General features: G+C 34.9%; 2 long non-coding RNA genes across 3 annotated transcripts; one reads left to right on the forward strand and one right to left on the reverse strand.

Moving 5' to 3' along the window:
- Positions 1 to 8,785: 8,785 nt before the first annotated feature.
- On the reverse strand, positions 8,786 to 10,692 carry LOC141400498 (uncharacterized). Its single transcript, XR_012412130.1, has 4 exons — positions 10,490 to 10,692; positions 9,600 to 10,427; positions 9,267 to 9,534; positions 8,786 to 9,202 (listed from the first exon to the last, which is right to left on the reverse strand). It is a non-coding gene; the product is annotated as an uncharacterized lncRNA (long non-coding RNA).
- Positions 10,693 to 12,635: 1,943 nt separating this feature from the next.
- LOC141400502 (uncharacterized) lies at positions 12,636 to 21,002 on the forward strand. 2 transcript variants are annotated; one of them, XR_012412131.1, is made up of 2 exons: positions 12,636 to 12,885; positions 15,023 to 21,002. It is a non-coding gene; the product is annotated as an uncharacterized lncRNA (long non-coding RNA). The 2 variants fall into 2 exon arrangements; XR_012412132.1 differs by having other exon boundaries at positions 12,837 to 12,885; positions 13,954 to 21,002.
- Positions 21,003 to 24,678: the final 3,676 nt, after the last annotated feature.

Raw genomic sequence — 24,678 nt, forward strand, 5'->3', positions numbered from 1 at the left:
ATTTTTTGCGGGAGATTGCCATTTATACCTTCGTTGCAATTCTTTAATGTATTCGTCTTTCCAACGACGAGCGAAGTGATGTTGTTGAGCTTTCAGTTTCTCCCACCTTCCAGTCAATGAAAGGTTATCGGAAGGGGATTCGGGTAATGCTACTAGTGGTGCACCTCGTAGGAAGAGACCTGGAGTTAGGGCTAACAACTCGTGAGAATCGTCGGTTATGGGAGATAAAGGCCGTGAATTGAGCACTGCTTCTATTCGTATGAGTAAAGTGTTGAACTCTTCGAAGGTATAACGATGATTTTGAGCCACTTTTTTGAAGTGAGATTTGAAGGACTTCACTCCAGCTTCCCACAGCCCTCCTTTGTGTGGTGCGTTTGGAGGGATAAACGACCATTCAAGTCCTTGAGGGGCATATTTTTAACTATGTCTTCAGCAGAGTTATTCAAAAATTGTGTAAATTCATATCGCAATTTTCGTTCAGCTCCAACGAAATTTGTGCCGTTGTCAGACATTACCTTTAAAGGTAACCCTCGGCGCCCTACGAATCGGACAAACGCAGCCAAAAACGAATCAGACGATAGACTTGAGCACAGTTCTAAGTGAATTGCTTTGGTACTAAAGCAGACGAATACGCAGACGTAACTTTTTTGGTATACGGCTTGTCGTATATTTGACGTCTTTGTAGAGAAAGCAAAATCTAAACCAGTGAACGAGAATGGGAGTGAGAAGGTACTTCGCTCTGAGGGAAGAGCCGCCATTATTTGAGTTTGCATTCTTTGTTTGTAGATAGTACATATTTTACAGTTTCTTATGCATTTTTTGATAGATGATCTCAGTCTAGAGATATAATACTCTTCGCGAACTGTTCTTAGCATTAGACTGTTTTCCGCATGAAGCAAGGCGTTGTGGATGAAGTTCAAGTATAATATGCTATATAGAGAATCTTTGTGTAGAATTATTGGGTGACTTTCGTTATATGAGAGATTGGAGTTTGTAATTCTTCCATTCACGCGAATAATACCTACTTCATCGATAAAAGGATTGAGAGGGAATAGGGAGCTTTTCTTGTGCACTTTATTAGATTTGATGAGGCTTGAGTATTCTTGATTGTAATGTTGTTTCTGGGACATTCGAATGATAAGATGTTTTATTTCTTTGAATTCTTCATGTGATATACTGAGAGATGTGTATTTTGCAATTTTCCGTGCAATTTTATAAAACCTAAATACGTAGGCAATAACTCGAATTGCTTTATCCCATCGGGAAAATCGTTTAAGAAGATCTTCATCATTATCTAAAGTATGAAAAACATCTATTTTACGAGCTTCGGGAGCATTTTCGTTGATTTCGATGGAACGAGGCCATTCTTCGGGAGGACTACGAAGCCAAATTGGGCCATGCCACCAAAGAGAATTATTAAGGAGTTCCGCTGGTGTACAACCACGCGATCCCAGGTCTGCTGGGTTATCGTGTGTTCGCACATGACGCCAGGAAATATTACCAACATTTCTTATGATTTTTGCAACCCTATTTGCCACATAAGTTTTCCATGTATGAGGAGGTTTTTCTAACCAGCTTAAAGTTATAGAGGAATCGCTCCAGAGATAAAGATCATAGTTATGCAATGGTAATCCAACCGTAATGTGTTTAACTAATTGAGAAAGTAGTACATCTCTACATAGCTCTAAACGTGGAAGACTTACGGGATCAATTGGGGCTACTTTTGTTTTTGATACAAGTAGTTGTGAATAGATAGAGCTTCCCATCATTACCCTAAGATAGATCGCAGCACAATAAGCCTTTTCGGAGGCATCACAAAATCCATGGATTTGGGAGAGACAAGTAGGCGAAAAGTTTATCCAACGAGGGATTGGATGTGAGAAATATCAGCTAATGATTTAGAAAATTGATTCCACTTTTGCAATGTGTGTGGTTTTACATTTTCGTCCCATTGTGTTCCTTCGATCCACAATTGCTGTAACATGATTTTTGCTACTACTATGATAGGAGATATCCAACCGGCTGGATCAAACATTTTTGAAACTATTGATAGTATTTGGCGTTTAGAGATTGTAGTAGCTGGTGGTGGGGGATCGACCTTGTAGGAGAACATATCCTGCATAGCATTCCATTGAACTCCTAATGTCTTTGTACCGCTTGTTTCATAAAATTTTAGGAATTTTGAGTCCAGGATATATTCATCCGGAACAGAGTTCAGAATTTCTGGGTAGTTGGAAGTAATTTTTTTCAAGGGAAACCCGGCTGATGTTAACATCTTAATTAATTGGGATAATGAATCGATTGCTGCTTCTGGATTGTTAGCTCCAGATAAGACGTCGTCAACATACATTTCCTTCTTAATAATCTGAGCAGCTTGGGGATATAATCCTTTTGAATCCTGTGCTAATTGAATTAGAGTTCGCATAGCCAGGTAAGGAGCGCAATTTACTCCAAATGTTACTGTTTTTAAAGCATAGTCAGTTATGGGGGAAGTGGGAGAAGGACGCCAGAGAATTCTTTGGAAATTGGAGTCTTCGGGTGAACCAGTATCTGTCGATACATTTTCTCGATATCCCCATTGAATACGTATTTGTAAAAACGCCAGCGCAAAATCAGTGTCAACAAATCGGATTGAAGTGTGGGACCTACATGCAAAATATCGTTAAGAGAATTTCCGGAATGAGTCTTTTTAGATGCATTAAATACAACTCGAAGCTTCGTACTAACACTCTGAGGTCTTATAACCGCATGGTGTGGTAAATAGAAAGAATTACAAGAACCTGATGACATTGTTTCTTCTGAAGTTGTTGTTTGCATGTGATTAAGGGTTACGTATTCTTGCAGAACGTCATTATAGGCCTTGGAGATTTCGGGCTTATTTTTTAGAGTTTGCTCCATTCTAACGTATTGCATTAATGCCTGAGTTCTTGACGGTGAAATAGGAGATTCCGTTCTATAATTTTCTTTGAAAGGTAGACGTACAATATAGCGACCTTCAGAGTTTCGCACTGTAGTCTTTTGAAATAGGGATTCGCAAAATTCGTCACTAGCGGACAGCGACCTGTTTTTTGGGATTTCTTCTTGCTCCCAAAATTTTCGGAGTTGTTGTGAGAGAGAAATGTCTGAAACTTCAGAAGCTTGAATAGAGAAGGAGGATACTGTTTTTATTGGAACTGGGCCACTAATAATCCAACCAAATATTGTAGCTTGGGCGACCAATGAGGAGGCAATTTCTTTTACTCCATCGAGTAACAATCTAGGAATTACGTTACTTCCTAGTAGTAAGTCGACATGACTTGGAGAGTGGAAATTGGGATCTGCTAAATTTAGCTTGTCTAATTCCTCAAACGTTAAATGTGCTTTAGGGAGAAAGAAGCTAGGCAAAAGGCGAGTTATTTTATTTACGACAATCGCTTTCGTCTCGACGTCGCGATTGTGAAGATCCGAAAAGAGCGAAACAGTACACAAATGGTTGGAATTTGCCACTATATGTCCTCCTAAACCCCTTATTTGGAAATTTTGTTTCTCTGTGGGTAAAAGAAGGCGCTGTTGTAAGCCTTTGGAAACGAAAGTTTCCCCATTGTGGAGGATAGAAACAATCGCTGTTGGCAATAAAGTATTTTCTACCGATAAGTCGTTTTTATCAGTTACCATATGAGAGGTTGTTTGATGAGTTGATGAGTTTGGAAATTGAGAATAATTTTGAGGCATATCTTCAATGACATTTTGTACCAATGCGCTAACGAAATTCGAATTTTGAGTTGATTTTTGAGAATTTTCTTGAGTTTTTGTGGTATTAAAGTGTAACAAAGTGTGGAGATTTCTTTTGCATTCCATGCAAACAAACCTGCTCTTGCAGTCTTTCCTTAAGTGCTTGTAAGATAAACAATTGAGACATATTTTGTTCTGGGAAACAAACTGGTTACGTTGTGTGGGATTCAATTCAAGAAATTTTGAGCAGTTTCTAAGCGCGTGGGCATCGTTGCAGAGTTTGCATTTGATTTGTACGGTACTCTCGGTTTGAAACGAATTGATGTCTAAACTTTTCTTAGAGCTGTTTCTCGAACCATTCAACAACTTCATACCTATTAGATAGAAATTCATTCATTTGTTGCCATTGGGGAAGCTCTCTATGCGACTTAAGCGACTGTTCCCAGAGAGATAGGGTATCATGTGGAAGTTTTGTTGAGCACAAATATACTAGGATGGGATCCCAGTCTTTAGTGGAAATTTTTTGCGCTTGAAGAGCCGCTAAACAATCGTTTATCGTGGTCTGAATTCGTTGCAAGGAGTCGCTGCTTTCAGAATTGATTTCTTTCAGGTTAAACAAAATCCTAAGTTGATTATCTACCAAGATTCTTTTGTTTTCGTAACGAGCTCTGAGCGCTTCCCAAGCTAAAGAAAAGTTATCCCCACATAATTTATATTTTCGCACAATTCCGGCGGCTTCACCTTTAACTTTAAGCCTTAAATGATATAACTTTTGAACTGATGGGAGTTTGGGATGATCGATATATACCGCTGTGAACATATCTCGGAACGAGGGCCATTCCTCATATCCGCCATGAAATATTTCTGTGTCACAGGGTGGAACTTTAATGCAGGCAAAATTATTCTCTTGATAGGGAGTTGGTGTAGAACTACTTTCGAGAGGAAACACCAAAGTTTTTTGCAAATCAAGCAATTTAGCTTTACATAAGTGAAACGATTTAGTACATGTGGAGTACTTTTCTTGAGCAGATGCCTGAAACTCTTCATCGATTTCTTTACTCTTACTAGTAAAAACCTTTCTGTAGGATTTTTGAACATTGGCCCATCTTTCACTAAGATCTTGTAAAACAACTTCTAATGAAGAATCTGTATGCTCACTTTCTGGAATTTTGTCAAGAGATGAGGTAAACATAATCAAATCATCTGAATCCAGGTAAGGAGCGCAATTTACTCCAAATGTTACTGTTTTTAAAGCATAGTCAGTTATGGGGGAAGTGGGAGAAGGACGCCAGAGAATTCTTTGGAAATTGGAGTCTTCGGGTGAACCAGTATCTGTCGATACATTTTCTCGATATCCCCATTGAATACGTATTTGTAAAAACGCCAGCGCAAAATCAGTGTCAACAAATCGGATTGAAGTGTGGGACCTACATGCAAAATATCGTTAAGAGAATTTCCGGAATGAGTCTTTTTAGATGCATTAAATACAACTCGAAGCTTCGTACTAACACTCTGAGGTCTTATAACCGCATGGTGTGGTAAATAGAAAGAATTACAAGAACCTGATGACATTGTTTCTTCTGAAGTTGTTGTTTGCATGTGATTAAGGGTTACGTATTCTTGCAGAACGTCATTATAGGCCTTGGAGATTTCGGGCTTATTTTTTAGAGTTTGCTCCATTCTAACGTATTGCATTAATGCCTGAGTTCTTGACGGTGAAATAGGAGATTCCGTTCTATAATTTTCTTTGAAAGGTAGACGTACAATATAGCGACCTTCAGAGTTTCGCACTGTAGTCTTTTGAAATAGGGATTCGCAAAATTCGTCACTAGCGGACAGCGACCTGTTTTTTGGGATTTCTTCTTGCTCCCAAAATTTTCGGAGTTGTTGTGAGAGAGAAATGTCTGAAACTTCAGAAGCTTGAATAGAGAAGGAGGATACTGTTTTTATTGGAACTGGGCCACTAATAATCCAACCAAATATTGTAGCTTGGGCGACCAATGAGGAGGCAATTTCTTTTACTCCATCGAGTAACAATCTAGGAATTACGTTACTTCCTAGTAGTAAGTCGACATGACTTGGAGAGTGGAAATTGGGATCTGCTAAATCTAGCTTGTCTAATTCCTCAAACGTTAAATGTGCTTTAGGGAGAAAGAAGCTAGGCAAAAGGCGAGTTATTTTATTTACGACAATCGCTTTCGTCTCGACGTCGCGATTGTGAAGATCCGAAAAGAGCGAAACAGTACACAAATGGTTGGAATTTGCCACTATATGTCCTCCTAAACCCCTTATTTGGAAATTTTGTTTCTCTGTGGGTAAAAGAAGGCGCTGTTGTAAGCCTTTGGAAACGAAAGTTTCCCCATTGTGGAGGATAGAAACAATCGCTGTTGGCAATAAAGTATTTTCTACCGATAAGTCGTTTTTATCAGTTACCATATGAGAGGTTGTTTGATGAGTTGATGAGTTTGGAAATTGAGAATAATTTTGAGGCATATCTTCAATGACATTTTGTACCAATGCGCTAACGAAATTCGAATTTTGAGTTGATTTTTGAGAATTTTCTTGAGTTTTTGTGGTATTAAAGTGTAACAAAGTGTGGAGATTTCTTTTGCATTCCATGCAAACAAACCTGCTCTTGCAGTCTTTCCTTAAGTGCTTGTAAGATAAACAATTGAGACATATTTTGTTCTGGGAAACAAACTGGTTACGTTGTGTGGGATTCAATTCAAGAAATTTTGAGCAGTTTCTAAGCGCGTGGGCATCGTTGCAGAGTTTGCATTTGATTTGTACGGTACTCTCGGTTTGAAACGAATTGATGTCTAAACTTTTCTTAGAGCTGTTTCTCGAACCATTCAACAACTTCATACCTATTAGATAGAAATTCATTCATTTGTTGCCATTGGGGAAGCTCTCTATGCGACTTAAGCGACTGTTCCCAGAGAGATAGGGTATCATGTGGAAGTTTTGTTGAGCACAAATATACTAGGATGGGATCCCAGTCTTTAGTGGAAATTTTTTGCGCTTGAAGAGCCGCTAAACAATCGTTTATCGTGGTCTGAATTCGTTGCAAGGAGTCGCTGCTTTCAGAATTGATTTCTTTCAGGTTAAACAAAATTCTAAGTTGATTATCTACCAAGATTCTTTTGTTTTCGTAACGAGCTCTGAGCGCTTCCCAAGCTAAAGAAAAGTTATCCCCACATAATTTATATTTTCGCACAATTCCGGCGGCTTCACCTTTAACTTTAAGCCTTAAATGATATAACTTTTGAACTGATGGGAGTTTGGGATGATCGATATATACCGCTGTGAACATATCTCGGAACGAGGGCCATTCCTCATATCCGCCATGAAATATTTCTGTGTCACAGGGTGGAACTTTAATGCAGGCAAAATTATTCTCTTGATAGGGAGTTGGTGTAGAACTACTTTCGAGAGGAAACACCAAAGTTTTTTGCAAATCAAGCAATTTAGCTTTACATAAGTGAAACGATTTAGTACATGTGGAGTACTTTTCTTGAGCAGATGCCTGAAACTCTTCATCGATTTCTTTACTCTTACTAGTAAAAACCTTTCTGTAGGATTTTTGAACATTGGCCCATCTTTCACTAAGATCTTGTAAAACAACTTCTAATGAAGAATCTGTATGCTCACTTTCTGGAATTTTGTCAAGAGATGAGGTAAACATAATCAAATCATCTGAATCGAAAATGAATTCGCTTTTAAGAGCGTCCATTTTGATTAGAGAGACAAATACTACACGAGATGCAGCAAATGCGAATTGAAAATGTTTTTAATATTTAGCTCTTAACAGATTTTAATCAATAATTGTTCAGTTTCAATATATGCTTTGGCATATGCTGTGAACAAAAGAGGGGGAAAAAATTATGGTATTCGTTGCGAGAAAGTAGATGAGAATCGGGAGAAACTGTAGGAGTGAACCAAAAACAAAATTATTTCCCTTTGAAAAGAGTTATTTTAATTCTTGCGAACTCGGATAATATTTCATTCAGAGAATTCAACAGTGGATGTTCTCCCAAATTCAATATGTTTCACAAAAAAAATCGAGTGACCAGTTGATTTATAAAACAACAATTATCTGCGACTTGATATTTTTCTGTTTTAATTCAATAATGCTAGAACAGCAGAGAAATAATTGCAAAACAACCAGGGAATATTCAAACCAAACAATAATAACAATTTCTTATCGTCATTTGTTTATTTATTTTATACGGACAGACTCAGAGAACAGCTTCTGCACTGTAAACCAGTGGTGAGAGGAACCAAAAAGAGAAGTTGTTTAAGAGAAAATGATATTTAATTCTCCTTGACCATTCACTCTTAACTTCAAAATGTTTAAACAGAAGTACTGTTTAAACAGAGCTGAGCAAAATCGAAAGAGAGGCAAATTTAAGAGAGAATTAATATTTAATTTTTCTTGATGTTTCATTACTTATTTCAACATTTTTTAAACATTAATGTTGCCTAAAATCGTCCACAATTCAGATTATTAAAAAATTTAAATAAAAAATTGCATAAACTTTTAATTGTTTATGGTTGACAAAAAACTAAGAGTACGTTTTCAAAATTTGTCCAAGCACACAGGCGTGCTCACCCCTATTTTAAGTCTTTAATAAGTCACACGTTTATATTTTTCAAATTAAAATTGCGGACATTAATATGTCGATGATTTAAAATGAAGCGAACTTCACCCAAAGAGATTAAGATTTGCACTTTTCTTTTTAATTGTAAAAGTTTTATTTTGATTTTGAGACAGAGATAATCGTTATTGTAAAAAGATATTTTTTGTATCTGACGATTAGTTTTTTATGTTTAATCTGTCAAGCCAAAGTAGGTTGGAATAAATTTTTAAATATTGTTGATGTAAGAGAAGTATAATGTTGATGATGATGTATATTATTGATGAGTTTAAAATATTAAGAGATATTTGACTTACGATTTTCGATTTTCATGTAATGTTATTTTACCTGCTAGTATGACTTAGTAGCAAGTACTCAGGTCTCTTAATAGCGATATGTTGTTTGAGATTGAAGTTGAAACAATGTTGCTGGTTATGACTGCTGCTACAGATCTCTTTGATGTGTTTGTTTGGCAACAATGTGAGTATATGGTTCTTCTTTCTAATTGTGTTGCAATGTACAAGTAAGGTGATAATGCAGTTCTCTGAGATAAATTCGATGATGTTTTGTTGGGGTAAACGAATTCCGGTGTTATCGACTGTGGACAAATGTTTTTTAAAAGCAATGTTGCTGCGTAGTTTTGGTGATGTTGCCGTTTAAATTTGATGGTATAATTGTAGGACTATGTAAACTTCAATGACTCACAATGTTGCTGTGGTTAAATTGTGAGATGGTAATGTTGACAATATAATCTTCCGAGAATGTGAGCAACAAACTATCTTTTTATCTATTGTTTCTGCAAAGAGGCTCTCAAATGTTGTGAAGACTTTTTTGTATGTCTCTATTTATCTAATCTGGATGTTGTATATTCACAATCAAAAAATACTTATAAGAGATATAAGGATTATTGGTACTCACGTAAATTTAAATAAGGGTAGAGCTCCGTAAATTGAACTGCGTTAGCGAATTCTGTTGGTCGTTGTGCTTTTGTTCAACAATACTTGTCCTGAGTTAACTTTGCTGGTTGGTTTGGAACGTCAGATACACTGACGTGGATGTAAAAACAAGATAGCCAAAATTGGAATTGGTTAAAGATATCCACGCTTATCTTTACTATAATATGTGCTTTCCCTTAACCAAATGTAGTATATTTGACTATGCTAGGTGTTGTGTAAACTCAAGTGCACTGAGGTCGATGGAAAACGAGACTTTTAAGAGATAAATAGAAATGTTATTGAAATGTGTACTCACGCAAATCTGTGGTTTTCTCTTAGATGTTGTGGGTTGTTTGTATTTCGCCGTGATGAAGAGGATTTGTACAAACTCCGTGTCTATGTTCAATTGAATTTTTAATTATTTGAGCAAAGATATGGCTGCAAATTAGTCTATGGGAACTGTGACTAATTCTCTATAAAAACGATCTGAAACAGCTGGGCTTTGTTGTAAAATGACTGTGGACAATCAGCGTAGAAACGATTCCCCAATTACGCTGAATTTGTGGTAAAGAAATTTTTTGTGTGAAAGGCTGTAACACAGCAGAATGAAATGGAGTTCTCGTACCTAATTGTATTTCCAGGAAACTCTTTTTCAGCAATATGCTGCCGTATGAACTTCAAAGAAAATATCTATCAATGATGTGACGTCTTGTACGCAATGAAGGAGGAACACGCTTTAACACAGTTGGCTTCTGCTTCAGAATTTCGATGGCTACTAAACTTAGTGTTGCTTGATGTTTTTTGGTTAGCCAATGTTGTTTGGAGAACGAGCTAGTTTTTAGTTAAATATATTTGAGAAAACGGGAGAGTTTTCGATGATGTTTACTCTCAAAACTCTGATGGAATGGCTCCCCAAATTTACGGTGTTGGGTGATTTGAAACCACTCCGTTTGTTCTATACTTTTGGAAGTGATGTCTTCTTGCCGTTTGGCCTGTTGTAAAAGTGGTTTGTGGCAATAGTGTCCACTTTGGTTGGTCACTGTTTTACTGAAGCTATCTTTGTTGCAAATAAATATCACCCAGGCGTTTTGTGAAAATTCGGCAATATGTATTACTTCTGAATGTGTTGAAAGAAATCTTTTTCCTGAAATTGTTGGAATGCGTTATTATTATACGCGAAGGAAAGTTGTTGGAATTAATTTACACGTTTTCCTCTTGTGATTAAGGTTAGGTTTTTCTGTGTTGTTGTATTTTGCTTGCAAATTGCAAAACACCCTTTTGCTCACACAACTTAAAAAATCCACTTATGTGTTTTTAGCACTGATTTATAAAGATTTTTTTCTTTTGTTTTTGGGTTTTAATCTTTTATCACTAACAATTTTGTTCTGCTTTCTAGTAATTTTTTCCGTTTGCAATTTAATAAATGTCTACCCAAGAATTGATGCAAATGTCAAACTGTGATAATTCACAATAATGCTGATCGTGTTGCCGTACTAACAGGTGATGGCAAACGAATGATAGAATTGCGTGACGATAAATTGTACAATCGTTCAGTAGCAATGATAGATAGATACATGCAAGTTTCATGTAATTTATTTCACAATTTTTTATGAAATAAATGATTTTCCTCAGGGAAATAAGCGGATAGTAATTCTATAGGTTGGTTTAGAGAATTCTCGAAGGACCATGAAGAATGTTATAGCGCCTATAACATAAAGAGAAGAAAGTTTCTTACTTACCACTGCGTTAGTAAGATACTTATATGCCAATGTTATCGCTTATAATATTGGCATGCACAATTGTAGAAGTGAAACTAAGGTTTCTTTATGGGATTGCTAAGGCAATTGGACTCAGGTCCGATTTACTTACAGGTTTCGTTCAACAATAAAGGGAATCACAGCGAATTCAATGTTAAACTTACATAGTTTTATTGATGATAGAAGAAAAATGTAGAGATGTGATCCGAGCTCTTGTTCCGCCGAGTGTCAATCCAGAAAGAAAGAATAAAATACATGTGTTGCCCACAGGCAACATCGGAAGAAAAAAGGAACAAAAGCACGGATAAAATATGTTATAATGTTGCCACATTAGTGGACTTGATATTGGAAATGAATTCAATGTTGTATTACAATAATTACAGGGTGATTAGAATATGACTTCAATTTATAATTCATTTTATAAGAAATATTTCTTAACTATTAAAATTAAAGTAAAAGAATTAAAAAAGGGATAATACATTGAACAATCAGAAATTACATTCAACAAGCTCTCTACTTGGAATATGTTGAACAGAAGCAGAAATATCTGACATGTAAATAAAATTCCATAAATTGGAAATTGGGGTATCCCAACGTCACCAGAGGTATGAACCGGTTTCGAAAATTCTCAATGTTTACCGTGGTAAAGCATATAGTATGAATTTCGGAGGAGGTGGGCTACAGGCTTTACTCTTAAATGATGTGATATTTATCATTATAATTAAAATCACAAAAATTGGGTGTCGTTAGCGACTATTGCTATATATTCGTAGTTTGACCAACAGCGACAACTTCCCTTTACATCGTTAGAGAGGTGATATTTTCTACTTTCATTGTTAGGTTCTGCTTTTGGTATACCTCTTACAAAAAGCTGAGATATTCGCTTTGGAAAAAAACGTCGACTTTTTTACCAAAAAAGTTTTTTGCCCATTCCTACCCCTTAATGTTATCCGACCATCAACAAAATCAATAGGCTTCTTCCCATCCGGTATCCCCATCAACACCCAAAATTTTGGTGACGATCCGATCAAAAGATGGACAGACGGAGAGATGGAAACACATACCCAGATCGACTTAGCTCGCCGAAATATTCATTTGGTATATATTAGTACATATAAATCTAGGACCATTATTTCGACGCGTTATATTGATTTTCAACAGTAACGATATTCTACTCCTCCAAGGTATATGCTTTATCGTCGTGGAAGAGCTTAGTACTTTCACAAACGTAAGGAAACTAAGTGTTCCTATTTACTACAATATAATTGGGAGTAAAGCGTATAAAAAGATTGGCCGGCCGAATTGAACGTCATTCATAATTGTTTTTGCTATTAATTAACTAATGAACAGTTAAGCATATTTACTTTTCGTATGCCATAAAGGTGAACACAATCTTTCGATATATGTAATTATGTATAAGATTTTTTGGTATCGCATTTTGAAGTCGGTTATATGTGTAAATATTTCTTTGAATGTATAAATTTGTAATAAAAATACAATATATATAAATTTATATATATAAATTTTTATGTATAAGATTTTTTGGTATCGTATTTTGAAGTCGGTTATATGTGTAAATATTTCTTTGAATGTATACATTTGTAATAAAAATACAATATTGGGTACACATACACATCAGCTTTGCTTTAATACAAGCGTTATTATAAAACAAAACTTCAATCAATTATTTACTGCGAAATTTAGCTACATAGCTACGTTAGACGAGTTTCGCATCCCGTCAATAGTCGTTTCATAATTTGTTCATATATGTATATTCAAAGAAAGGCGTGAAAGATCCGATCTTTTCATCAGCATTTGAAACCATTTAAAAGAAAGTCGTGAAAGGTAACATTTTTTCATCAGGCCTACTAATGACAAAGTCGAGCAAACAGCAAATAACTATATCGCACATCGTGTAGTATTTAAATGAAGTTTGACTAAAGTTTTCACCTATCTGGTTTTCATACCAAATGACTTAAGGCGAACTGAACCAATATAATTAATACTTAATTTAATATTTGACTACTGTAGACTGTTTGACTGCTGGTATTCGTAATTAGCATTTTACATGTCTTTAATACACTAAATAGAAGCAGAGATATTTGTCATTTGTAGAAACATCAAAAAATTAAAATTATTATAGTTTAGTGCCTTTTGCAATAACATCGATATTTTACCATAAATGTCACATTTTGTATTAATTTAAAGCTCAGATGGTTTAGATTCACTATCAAGCTCTCTACTTGGAATATGTTAAACAGAAGCAGAAATATCTGACATGTAAATAAAATTCCATAAATTGGAAATTGGGGTATCCCAACGTCACCAGAGGTATGAACCGGTTTCGAAAATTCTCAATGTTTACCGTGGTAAAGTATATAGTATGAATTTCGGAGGAGGTGGGCTACAGGCTTTGCTCTTAAATGATGTGATGTTTATCATTATAATTAAAATCACAAAAATTGGGTGTCGTTAGCGACTATTGCTATATATTCGTAGTTTGACCAACAGCGACAACTTCCCTTTACATCGTTAGAGAGGTGATATTTTCTACTTTCATTGTTAGGTTCTGCTTTTGGTATACCTCTTACAAAAAGCTGAGATATTCGCTTTGGAAAAAAACGTCGACTTTTTTACCAAAAAAGTTTTTTGCCCATTCCTACCCCTTAATGTTATCCGACCATCACCAAAATCAATAGGCTTCTTCCCATCCGGTATCCCCATCAACATCCAAAATTTGATGACGATCCGATCAAAAGATGGACAGATGGACGGAGAGATGGAAACACATACCCAGATCGACTTAGCTCGCCGAAATATTCATTTGGTATATATTAGTACATATAAATCTAGGACCATTATTTCGACGCGTTATATTGATTTTCAACAGTAACGATATTCTACTCCTCCAAGGTATATGCTTTATCGTCGTGGAAGAGCTTAGTACTTTCACAAACGTAAGGAAACTAAGTGTTCCTATTTACTACAATACAATTGGGAGTAAATCGTATAAAAGATTGGCCGGCCGAATTGAACGTCATTCATACTTGTTTTTGCTATTAATTAACTAATGAACAGTTAAGCATATTTACTTTTCGTATGCCATAATCCAAATAATGGCATGTTCACTCTTTATTACCACTACATATCGCCCGAATTTCTCGTTATCCACTACTTGGACCTCCTTTAGTTTTGTTCAAGTATTTTTTATAAAAGTATGTATATTTTTTATAAAGGTGAACACAATCTTTCGATATATGTAATTATGTAAGTTAACACATAATATGTTGTTTTACCTAATAAAACTAAAGCTCAGCAACAATAAAGTTGCATACTCTGTTAAACTCAATTCCAATTAAACTACATTGCAGACATTCATCTGCCCCAAATATTAAATTCCAATTAATTATTTTAATAAATCAGAAAATACACTTCCGTTGCAAAAGCACATTGCAGACATTCATCTGCCCCAAATATTAAATTCCAATTAATTATTTTAATAAATCAGAAAATACACTTCCGTTGCAAAAGCAGCCAACTCAATGAAACCGCTTTGCAGACATTTCGTCTGTCCGATTTCAATAAACCCAAGAAATGCAATTTCCGGTCAACCAATGCAACGCTCGACGCGTGCAGACAAATTTAATAGAATTTGGTAACAACAAATTATTAAAAGCTAAGTGACATGATTTCATGGAAAATCATAATGTCAAATAAGCAAATATTTGTAATCTAGTTTATGATTGTAACACAACATTAACTTCACTCTTTTACCAACTGTCAGTGAATAAAGTCGTCTTAAATCAACAAACGGTTTTTTTTAATTCGGGAGCGGCGAAACTTTTGATAAGTGTCACTTAAGTTCAATTTTGATAATTGAACTCCGGTTTTAAAAGGGTCCGCGGTCCTTTTTCGACAAAGTAACGCGTACAAGATCTAGAAAATCTTAATTAGGATCTAGACGATCTTAATTTTTTTTCAGACCTAAGCTCTCGTAGGTCTAACTGGCGCCCGAGCAAAATTAAAAAAAATGTGTGAAGAAAGAGGCCCCCGAGTACTTAAGGAAAGGGACGCGTTGAACGCAAACCGCTTCACCAGTGAAAATAAATGATAGTGAACATTAAAAAGAAAACATCTAATAATTAGAAAAAAACTTTGAAAAAGCAAAACCTTCACTAAAAAGTACAAAAAGTGCAAAAAAAAGTGAACACTTAAAAAAAAAAACATCTAATAAATAAACACATTAAAAAAAAAGCGAAACCTTTATTAAAAAGTAAAAATAAAAAAATTGCAAAAAGTAAATGTTTTAAAGAACAAAAACATTGAAAACAAAAACCTAAACTAAAAAGTAAAAAGTGTGAAAAGTGGAAACAAATCTAAAGTACCACAATAATCGAAATATTAAAAAAGCTGAGACATTGAAGCGAGGCAGTGCCACAATAAGCCAACTATTAAAAAGTGAAAAGAAATCTAATAAGCCGAGATATTAAAACGAGGCAGTGCCACAATAAGCCAAATATTGAAGGAAGGGAAGAAATCTAAGAAGCCGAGATATTGAAGCGAAGCCCACTATATACCCACAGTCCCAAGATGACAACTTTGCTGTTATTATCGTAAGATATAATTACTATTTACAATAATAGATATAGAAATAGAAACCATATATATTTGAATTAATACAATCTCAAGCCCTCTCTGAAAAATAAGAAAAAGAAAATAGTCGATTCATCTTAAAATAAACAATAAAAATCTCTGTGAAACATCCTAAATTTGTACTTGGCAAAATTAGCTTCTTATTAAGATGGCAAATCCCAATAATTTAGTGCGACCACCCATCCTAAATGTCCCCCCCCCCCAAATCCTTCACATCCCCCAACACAACCTAACAGGAACGAAGGACAAATAACCTTGACAGACCTTAAAAATCTTATTCTCGAAATTGTTAATAACCAGATACAGGCTGCGTTAAACCCGCACGCCATTCATACAAGCACGGTAGACCAATCTATCGACGCGGAACATTTAGGCAATATAGGAGATTTAGACAAAATCCCTGACATTGTTAAATGTCTAAGGGAATTCTCGGGAAAACCAGGAGAGTTCAACTCCTGGAGAAAAAGTGTGGAAAGAATTTTAAAAATCTATGGAAATCTGAAAGGTACTCCGAAATACTATGGTATTTTGAACATAATTAGGAATAAAATTGTAGGTAATGCAGACATAGCACTAGAGTCGTACAACACTCCTTTAGATTGGCCAGCAATTTCCAAGTGCCTTACCTTACACTACGCCGACAAACGAGATGTATCAACGTTAGAATACCAAATGACAGGTCTAATTCAAGGAAACTCAACGGTTCAAGAATTTTATCAGGCAGTTTATTCACATTTATCTTTGATACTAAACAAACTAGGAGGATTAGAGGCTGGAAATGAGGCTCTAAGTCTACTAACACAAACTTATCGAAATAAAGCCCTCGATACATTTGTAAGAGGATTAAATGGGGATCTACCAAGATTTCTAGGAATGAGAGAACCTGCGGATTTACCCCAGGCACTTCATTTGTGCCTCAAACTGGAAAACCAGAAATTCCGCACTAATCATGCCCAAAATCAAAATATTCAGCCAATTAAAAAAAGCCATCATCAAACATCTCCGACCCAGAAATATAATTTTCAAAAGAACAAACAAGAGTTCCACCCAAGCACAGCCTACATACCTAACCCACATAATCTTCCTAAAATGAACAATAATTACAATATTGGTACACCAAGTTTCGGCCACCCGAAACAGCCTCCACCACGCCCAACGGCAACAAAGCCAGCGGAACCAATGGATGTCGATCGTAGTATTCGTTCACAGCAAATCAATTATTCAAATAGACCACATCAACATCAATTCCTAGGTAAAAGACCCCCTAATCCATCGTCAAACCATAACGTTAGTCCACCGAAGGCACAACGAACATTCCATATAAATACAGATACACCAGATACGTTCGAGCCCGACAACATTAGTTATGAGGATTATTTTACAGAACAAGAAACGTCACAAAATTACGACCAAGATCAGGAAAACTATTCCTATGACCCTTATTCTGAAAGTAATATATCAGACAATGAAACAGATTTGGAGCTTGATGACATTCATTTTTTAGAATGGCAAGCTCTTCGCTTCCATATTTTGAATGTCGAACGGAGAGCGGAAAAATCTTAAAAATTTTAATTGACACAGGATCTAGTAAAAATTACATCCAACCGGACTTAGAAAAAAAAATAATCCCAAACAAAATTCCGTTTTTCGCAAAATCTGTAGCAGGCGATGTAAAAATTATATCACACACGTACATAAACCTTTTCAAATTAGATGATAAACTTAAATTCTACTTAATGCCTAGTCTAAAATCTTTCCATGGCATTCTAGGTAATGACAGTCTAAAAGCCTTAGACGCAGTCATTTACACAAATAAAAATTATATGATCGTTCGCCAGCATAGCAAGGTTCGACTTAAACAACATGTTAGCCAAAGTGTAAATACTATAAAATTACTTGACGACCATATGAACCCTAGGCAAATGGAAGCCATGAATCTCTTAATAAATAAATTCTCTAAGCTCTTCGCAGAGCCAGACGAGAAATTAACCTACACAACTAAGGTAGTTGGAGAGATCCGTACATCAAATGATTCTCCAGTGTATACCAAATTTTACCCTTATCCGGCTTCATTAAAACGTGAAGTCGAGATGCAAGTGGAAAAGTTGCTAAACAATGGAATCATACAACCATCAAGATCACCATACAATTCACCTGTATGGATAGTTGATAAAAAGCCTGACTCCCAAGGGAATAAACAATACAGGATGGTAATAGACTATAGGAAACTAAATTCTGTCACAATCTCAGATAGATATCCGATTCCTGAAATATCCGATATTTTAGGGAAGTTAGGAAATAGCAAATTCTTTTCTGTGTTGGATTTAAAAAGCGGCTTCCATCAAATTCCGTTAAAAGACTCTGATGTGGAAAAAACTGCATTTTCTATTAATAATGGCAAATACGAGTTCACTCGCTTACCATTTGGTTTAAAAAATGCCCCGTCGATATTTCAACGAGCTCTCGATGATATTCTCCGCGAACATATAGGGAGAATATGCTACGTATATATCGATGACATAGTTATATACAGCAAATCCGAAGAGGACCATATTCGTGATATTCATAATGTTTTCAAAACATTAGAAGAAGCAAATATGAAAGTCCAATTGGACAAGTGTCATTTTTTTAAACAAGAAGTGGAATTTCTCGGATTTATAATATCCGAGGCAGGTATAAAAACAAACCCAAAAAAAGTTGAAGCCATTGCAAACTTTCCCCAACCCAGAACTATTAAAGAACTTCGATCCTTCCTAGGCCTTGCGGGATATTATCGCCGTTTTATAAGAGATTTTGCAAAATTGGCAAAACCACTGACGTCACTTTTGAGAGGTGAAGAGGGTCGAATATCAAAAAAACAGTCGTCTAAAATTTCTATAAAATTTAATACCGAAGAGGAGGAAGAATTTACAAAGATAAAAAATTCTCTACTATCAAGAGATACGTTGTTGTACTATCCAAATTATGACAATCCCTTCGAGCTAACAACTGATGCGTCAGATTATGCTCTCGGAGCAGTTTTGTCTCAAGGAGACAAGCCCATTACCTTTATATCAAGAACTCTGCATAAGGCAGAAGAGCATTACGCGGCGAACGAAAAGGAAATGCTTGCTATCGTCTGGGCCCTTGACAGTCTTAGGCATTTTTTATATGGAACAGCAAAAGTAAAAATATACACAGACCACCAGCCACTCACCTACGCTCTCAGTAATAAAAATAATAATAACAAGATGAAGCGATGGAAAGCCATATTGGAAGAATACGAATACGAGCTTTTTTATAAACCAGGAAAAAGTAACGTAGTGGCAGATGCCCTATCCAGAGTGCCTGAAGTATCGCAAGTTAATTCTATGTCGGAAATGACACATAGTGACGATAGTTCCTCACATAACCTTATTTATAGTGTCGAAGCACCAATAAACGTTTTTAAGAATCAGATGATCTTTGACCCTAGTGCAACAAACTCCTATCAGTTCGATATAGTATTCCCAACCATCCACAGGCATATACTTCCAGGAATAGATTATACCCCTGATCAGTTAATCCAAATTCTGAAAAATTACTTAAATCCCTCTGTAATCAATGGCATCAAAGCACCCGAGACATTAATGGGAAAAATTCAAGAAATTTTCCCACAGCACTTTGCAAAATACCGCATTAAATTTACGAACCTCCAAGTTGAAGATATTAAAGGTAGTAACCAACAGGATGAAATAATTATAAACACACACAAAAGAGCTCATAGAAATGTCAGAGAAAATAAAATACAGATTCTCGAAAAATATTATTTTCCCAGTATGAACAATAAAATTAACAAGATCGTAAAGCAATGTACTGTTTGCAAAGAAAACAAATACGACAGGCATCCACCGAAGCCTGAACTAAGGGAAACACCAATACCTTCATATCCTGGAGAAATCCTTCACGTTAAAACGGAGAATAAACTTGTCCTCACAGCATTGGATAAATTTTCAAAATACGCGCAGGGTAGAATTATTAAGTCAAAAGCCATTGAAGATATAAGAGAACCTTTACGAGAATTAGTATTTTTATTCGGTGTTCCAAAAATTATAGTTTTTGACAATGAGAAATCCTTTAATTCGGCATCAATAATTTTTATGTTACAAGACCAATTGGAAATAGAAATCTACAAAGCTCCACCATACGCGAGTGTCGTGAACGGTCAGGTTGAGCGATTTCACTCAACCCTAGCTGAAATTATGCGTTGCCTTCGAACTGAACGGACATACCCTACGTTTCTTGAACTATTGGACAGAGCAATTTACGAATACAATTATACTATACATAGCACAACAGGACAAAGACCACTCGAGGTATTTTTCGGACGACGAGTTAGCATAGACCCCGAAATGTATGATAAAGCAAGACAAGATAATATCCAAAGATTACGAGACAAACAGGTAGCTGACCTTAAAACCCATAATAAAAATCGGGAACCAATCAAACAATTTGACCCAGGTGACGAAATTTATGTAAAAATCCATAAGCGTCTAGGGACCAAATTGTCTCCAAGATTTAAAAAAGAGATAGTAAATGAAAACCATTCTACAACTATTCTTACAGAATCAGGAAAAGTAGTACATAAAAGCAACATTAAAAACTGAGACCTTCTTTATATTTCTTTTTACAGAACCCTAGCATTTCTTTGCACCTCTTCAGAAATCAACATGCATGTTTTTAACTTCACACAGTCATATCTTGTACCAATTCACAATGGTCCAGCTAAAGTACAGGATGGAACATTTAACATTATCCACATCATAGACATAGACAGATACAGGAACCTCGTTAATGACATACAATGGAAAATAACACAAGCCATACCTAAATCCAATCCTTTTTTCCCACTCCTTACGCACGAAATATCACAAATACACGGTATCCTCGAATCCATAGAGCCAGTAGAAGCATACAGGAAAAAAAGAGCCATTAATATGATAGGCACAGCCTGGAAATATATCGCGGGATCTCCAGATCACGACGATTTTGAATTGATTAAAAATGATTTAGACCAAACAATCCGAAATAATAATCAACAAATAATCATAAATGATATTTTCACAGAGAGATTACAAAACCTTACCCAAATTACAAATCAAATATCAAAAGTAGTAAAACAAGATACTAACTATGTAAATGAAGCTGCACTCAGCATGCAGATAAAACTTAGATTCACAAAAGAAGAACTAACTAATATTAAATTCGCAATGCAATGGGCAAAACAAAATATTGTAAACTCATTTTTGTTAAATAAAGAAGAAATGAAAATTGCATTCGAAAAAATAAAAGAAGATAACATTATTATTACATCAATAGAAGAAGCCCTAGAATTTGCAAAAATTAAAGTATTGTACAATCAGAAAAAACTTTTATATATTATTGTAATCCCTCTAACTAGCAAAGGAATATTCCATAATTTTTTAATCAGACCTGTAAAAAGAAATAATAGAATTATAAGTACTAAGTTTAATGAAATTATAAAAAATAACAGTATATTTGGCGTAAAAAGCAAATGCGTTGTAACAAAACATGTAAAATTTTGTCAAAATGACCAATTGGTAAATATTTCCAACGATACTTGCATCCCACCGTTACTACACGGATCGAAATCATCCTGTCCAATAACTAACGCGTATCATATTCCTCCGATAGAAAATATTTCACCCGGTGTCATTTTTCTTAATGATTTCAGTGGAACAGTAAATAACAAGACTTTAAATGGAACATTTTTGATAGAATTCCACAATGCAACGTTACGCATTAATGACAAATTGTACAAAAATTTAGAAGCTCCATTATCAAGAATTAATCCACCAGCAATACAACAAACGCCTGTCGAAGATGAATTTATAAATCTTTTATCATTGGAAATGTTAAACCATTTGCATATTAATAATACTAAGTCCATCCATGAACTCAAGTCAGAAGCAGTTGTTACCAAATATACAATTTTCTCTCTATTTTCAATTTTTGCTATATGTCTATTGATAACTGGGTTTTTCATGAAAAAACGACAAAACGTAGTCTTTCATACAATTGCCCCTAGTCACGGGTTAACACAGATCCTCCCAATCACTCAAAACACAGTTCAAGTACCAGGGCCACAAAAAGTGGATGACCTACCATATTTCTAACGATTGAGGACAATCGTTTTTAAAGGGGGAGGAGTTAACACATAATATGTTGTTTTACCTAATAAAACTAAAGCTCAGCAACTATAAAGTTGCATACTCTGTTAAACTCAATTCCAATTAAACTACATTGCAGACATTCATCTGCCCCAAATATTAAATTCCAATTAATTATTTTAATAAATCAGAAAATACACTTCCGTTGCAAAAGCACATTGCAGACATTCATCTGCCCCAAATATTAAATTCCAATTAATTATTTTAATAAATCAGAAAATACACTTCCGTTGCAAAAGCAGCCAACTCAATGAAACCGCTTTGCAGACATTTCGTCTGTCCGATTTCAATAAACCCAAGAAATGCAATTTCCGGTCAACCAATGCAACGCTCGACGCGTGCAGACAAATTTAATAGAATTTGGTAACAACAAATTATAAAAAGCTAAGTGACATGATTTCATGGAAAATCATAATGTCAAATAAGCAAATATTTGTAATCTAGTTTATGATTGTAACACAACATTAACTTCACTCTTTTACCAACAAACGGTTTTTTTAATTCGGGAGCGGCGAAACTTTTGATAAGTGTCACTTAAGTTCAATTTTGATAATTGAACTCAGGTTTTAAAAGGGTCCGCGGTCCTTTTTCGACAAAGTAACGCGTACAAGATCTAGAAGATCTTAATTAGGATCTAGACGATCTTAATTTTTTGTCAGACCTAAGCTCTCGTAGGTCTAACTTGTATAAGATTTTTTGGTATCGCATTTTGAAGTCGGTTATATGTGTAAATATTTCTTTGAATGTATAAATTTGTAATAAAAATACAATATATATAAATTTATATATATAAATTTTTATGTATAAGATTTTTTGGTATCGTATTTTGAAGTCGGTTATATGTGTAAATATTTCTTTGAATGTATAAATTTGTAATAAAAATACAATATTGGGTACACATACACATCAGCTTTGCCTTAATACAAGCGTTATTATAAAACAAAACTTCAATCAATTATTTACTGCGAAATTTAGCTACATAGCTACGTTAGACGAGTTTCGCATCCCGTCAGTAGTCGTTTCATAATTTGTTCATATATGTATATTCAAAGAAAGGCGTGAAAGATCCGATCTTTTCATCAGCATTTGAAACCATTTAAAAGAAAGTCGTGAAAGATAACATTTTTTCATCAGGCCTACTAATGACAAAGTCGAGCAAACAGCAAATAACTATATCGCACAACGTGTAGTATTTAAATGAAGTTTGACTAAAGTTTTCACCTATCTGGTTTTCATACCAAATGACTTAAGGCGAACTGAACCAATATAATTAATACTTAATTTAATATTTGACTACTGTAGACTGTTTGACTGCTGGTATTCTTAATTAGCATTTTACATGTCTTTAATACACTAAATAGAAGTAGAGATATTTGTCATTAAAGTAGATATATCAAAATATAAAAATTATGATAGTTTAGCGCCTTTTGCAATAACTTCGATATTTTACCATAAATGCCACATTTTGTATTAATTTAAAGCTCAGATGGTTTAGATTCATTATCAAGCTCTCCCTTTGGAATATTTTAAACAGAAGCAGAAATATCTGATATGTAAATAAAATTCTATAAATTGGAAATTGGGATATCCCAACGTCACCAGAGGTATGAACCGATTTCGAAAATTCTCAAAGTTTACCGTGGTAATGTATATTGTATGAATTTCGGAGAAGGTGGGGTACAGGCTATGCTCTTAAATGCTGCGATATTTGTCATTATAATTAAAATCACAAAAATTGGGTTTCGTTAGCGACTATTGCTATATATTCGTAGTTTGACCAACAGCGACAACTTACTTTACATCGATAGAAAGGTGATCTTTTCTACTTTCATTGTCAGGTTCTGCTTTTTGTATACCCTTAAAGAAGCTGAGATATTCGCTTTGGAAGAAAGCGTTGACTTGTTCACCAAAACCAATAGGCTTCTTCCCTTCCGGGATCCCCATCAACACCCAAAATTTGGTGACGAGCCGATCAAACGATGGACGGAGAGACGGACACACATACCCAGATCGACTCAGCTCGCCGAGGTATTCATTTTGGTAAATATTAGTAGATATAAGTCTAGGACCATTACTTCGAGACGTTATTATGATTTTCAACAGTAAAGATATTCTACTCCTCCAAGTATATGCCTTATAGTCGGGGAAGAGCTTAGTACTTTCACAAATGTAAGGAAACTAAGTGTTCCTATTTACTTCAATACAATTGGCAGTAAAGGTTATAAAAAGATTGGCCTGCCGTATGCCATAAAGGTGAACACAATCTTTCGATATATGTAATTATGTATAAGATTTTTTGGTATCGCATTTTGAAGTCGGTTATATGTGTAAATATTTCTTTGAATGTATAAATTTGTAATAAAAATACAATATATATAAATTTATATATATAAATTTTTATGTATAAGATTTTTTGGTATCGTATTTTGAAGTCGGTTATATGTGTAAATATTTCTTTGAATGTATAAATTTGTAATAAAAATACAATATTGGGTACACATACACATCAGCTTTGCTTTAATACAAGCGTTATTATAAAACAAAACTTCAATCAATTATTTACTGCGAAATTTAGCTACATAGCTACGTTAGACGAGTTTCGCATCCCGTCAATAGTCGTTTCATAATTTGTTCATATATGTATATTCAAAGAAAGGCGTGAAAGATCCGATCTTTTCATCAATATTTGAAACCATTTAAAAGAAAGTCGTGAAAGGTAACATTTTTTCATCAGGCCTACTAATGACAAAGTCGAGCAAATAGCAAATAACTATAT

This window comes from Musca autumnalis, unplaced genomic scaffold (genome assembly GCF_047663935.1).
Source record: "Musca autumnalis isolate F117 unplaced genomic scaffold, ASM4766393v1 scaffold_30, whole genome shotgun sequence".
Lineage (NCBI taxonomy): Eukaryota > Metazoa > Arthropoda > Insecta > Diptera > Muscidae > Musca > Musca autumnalis.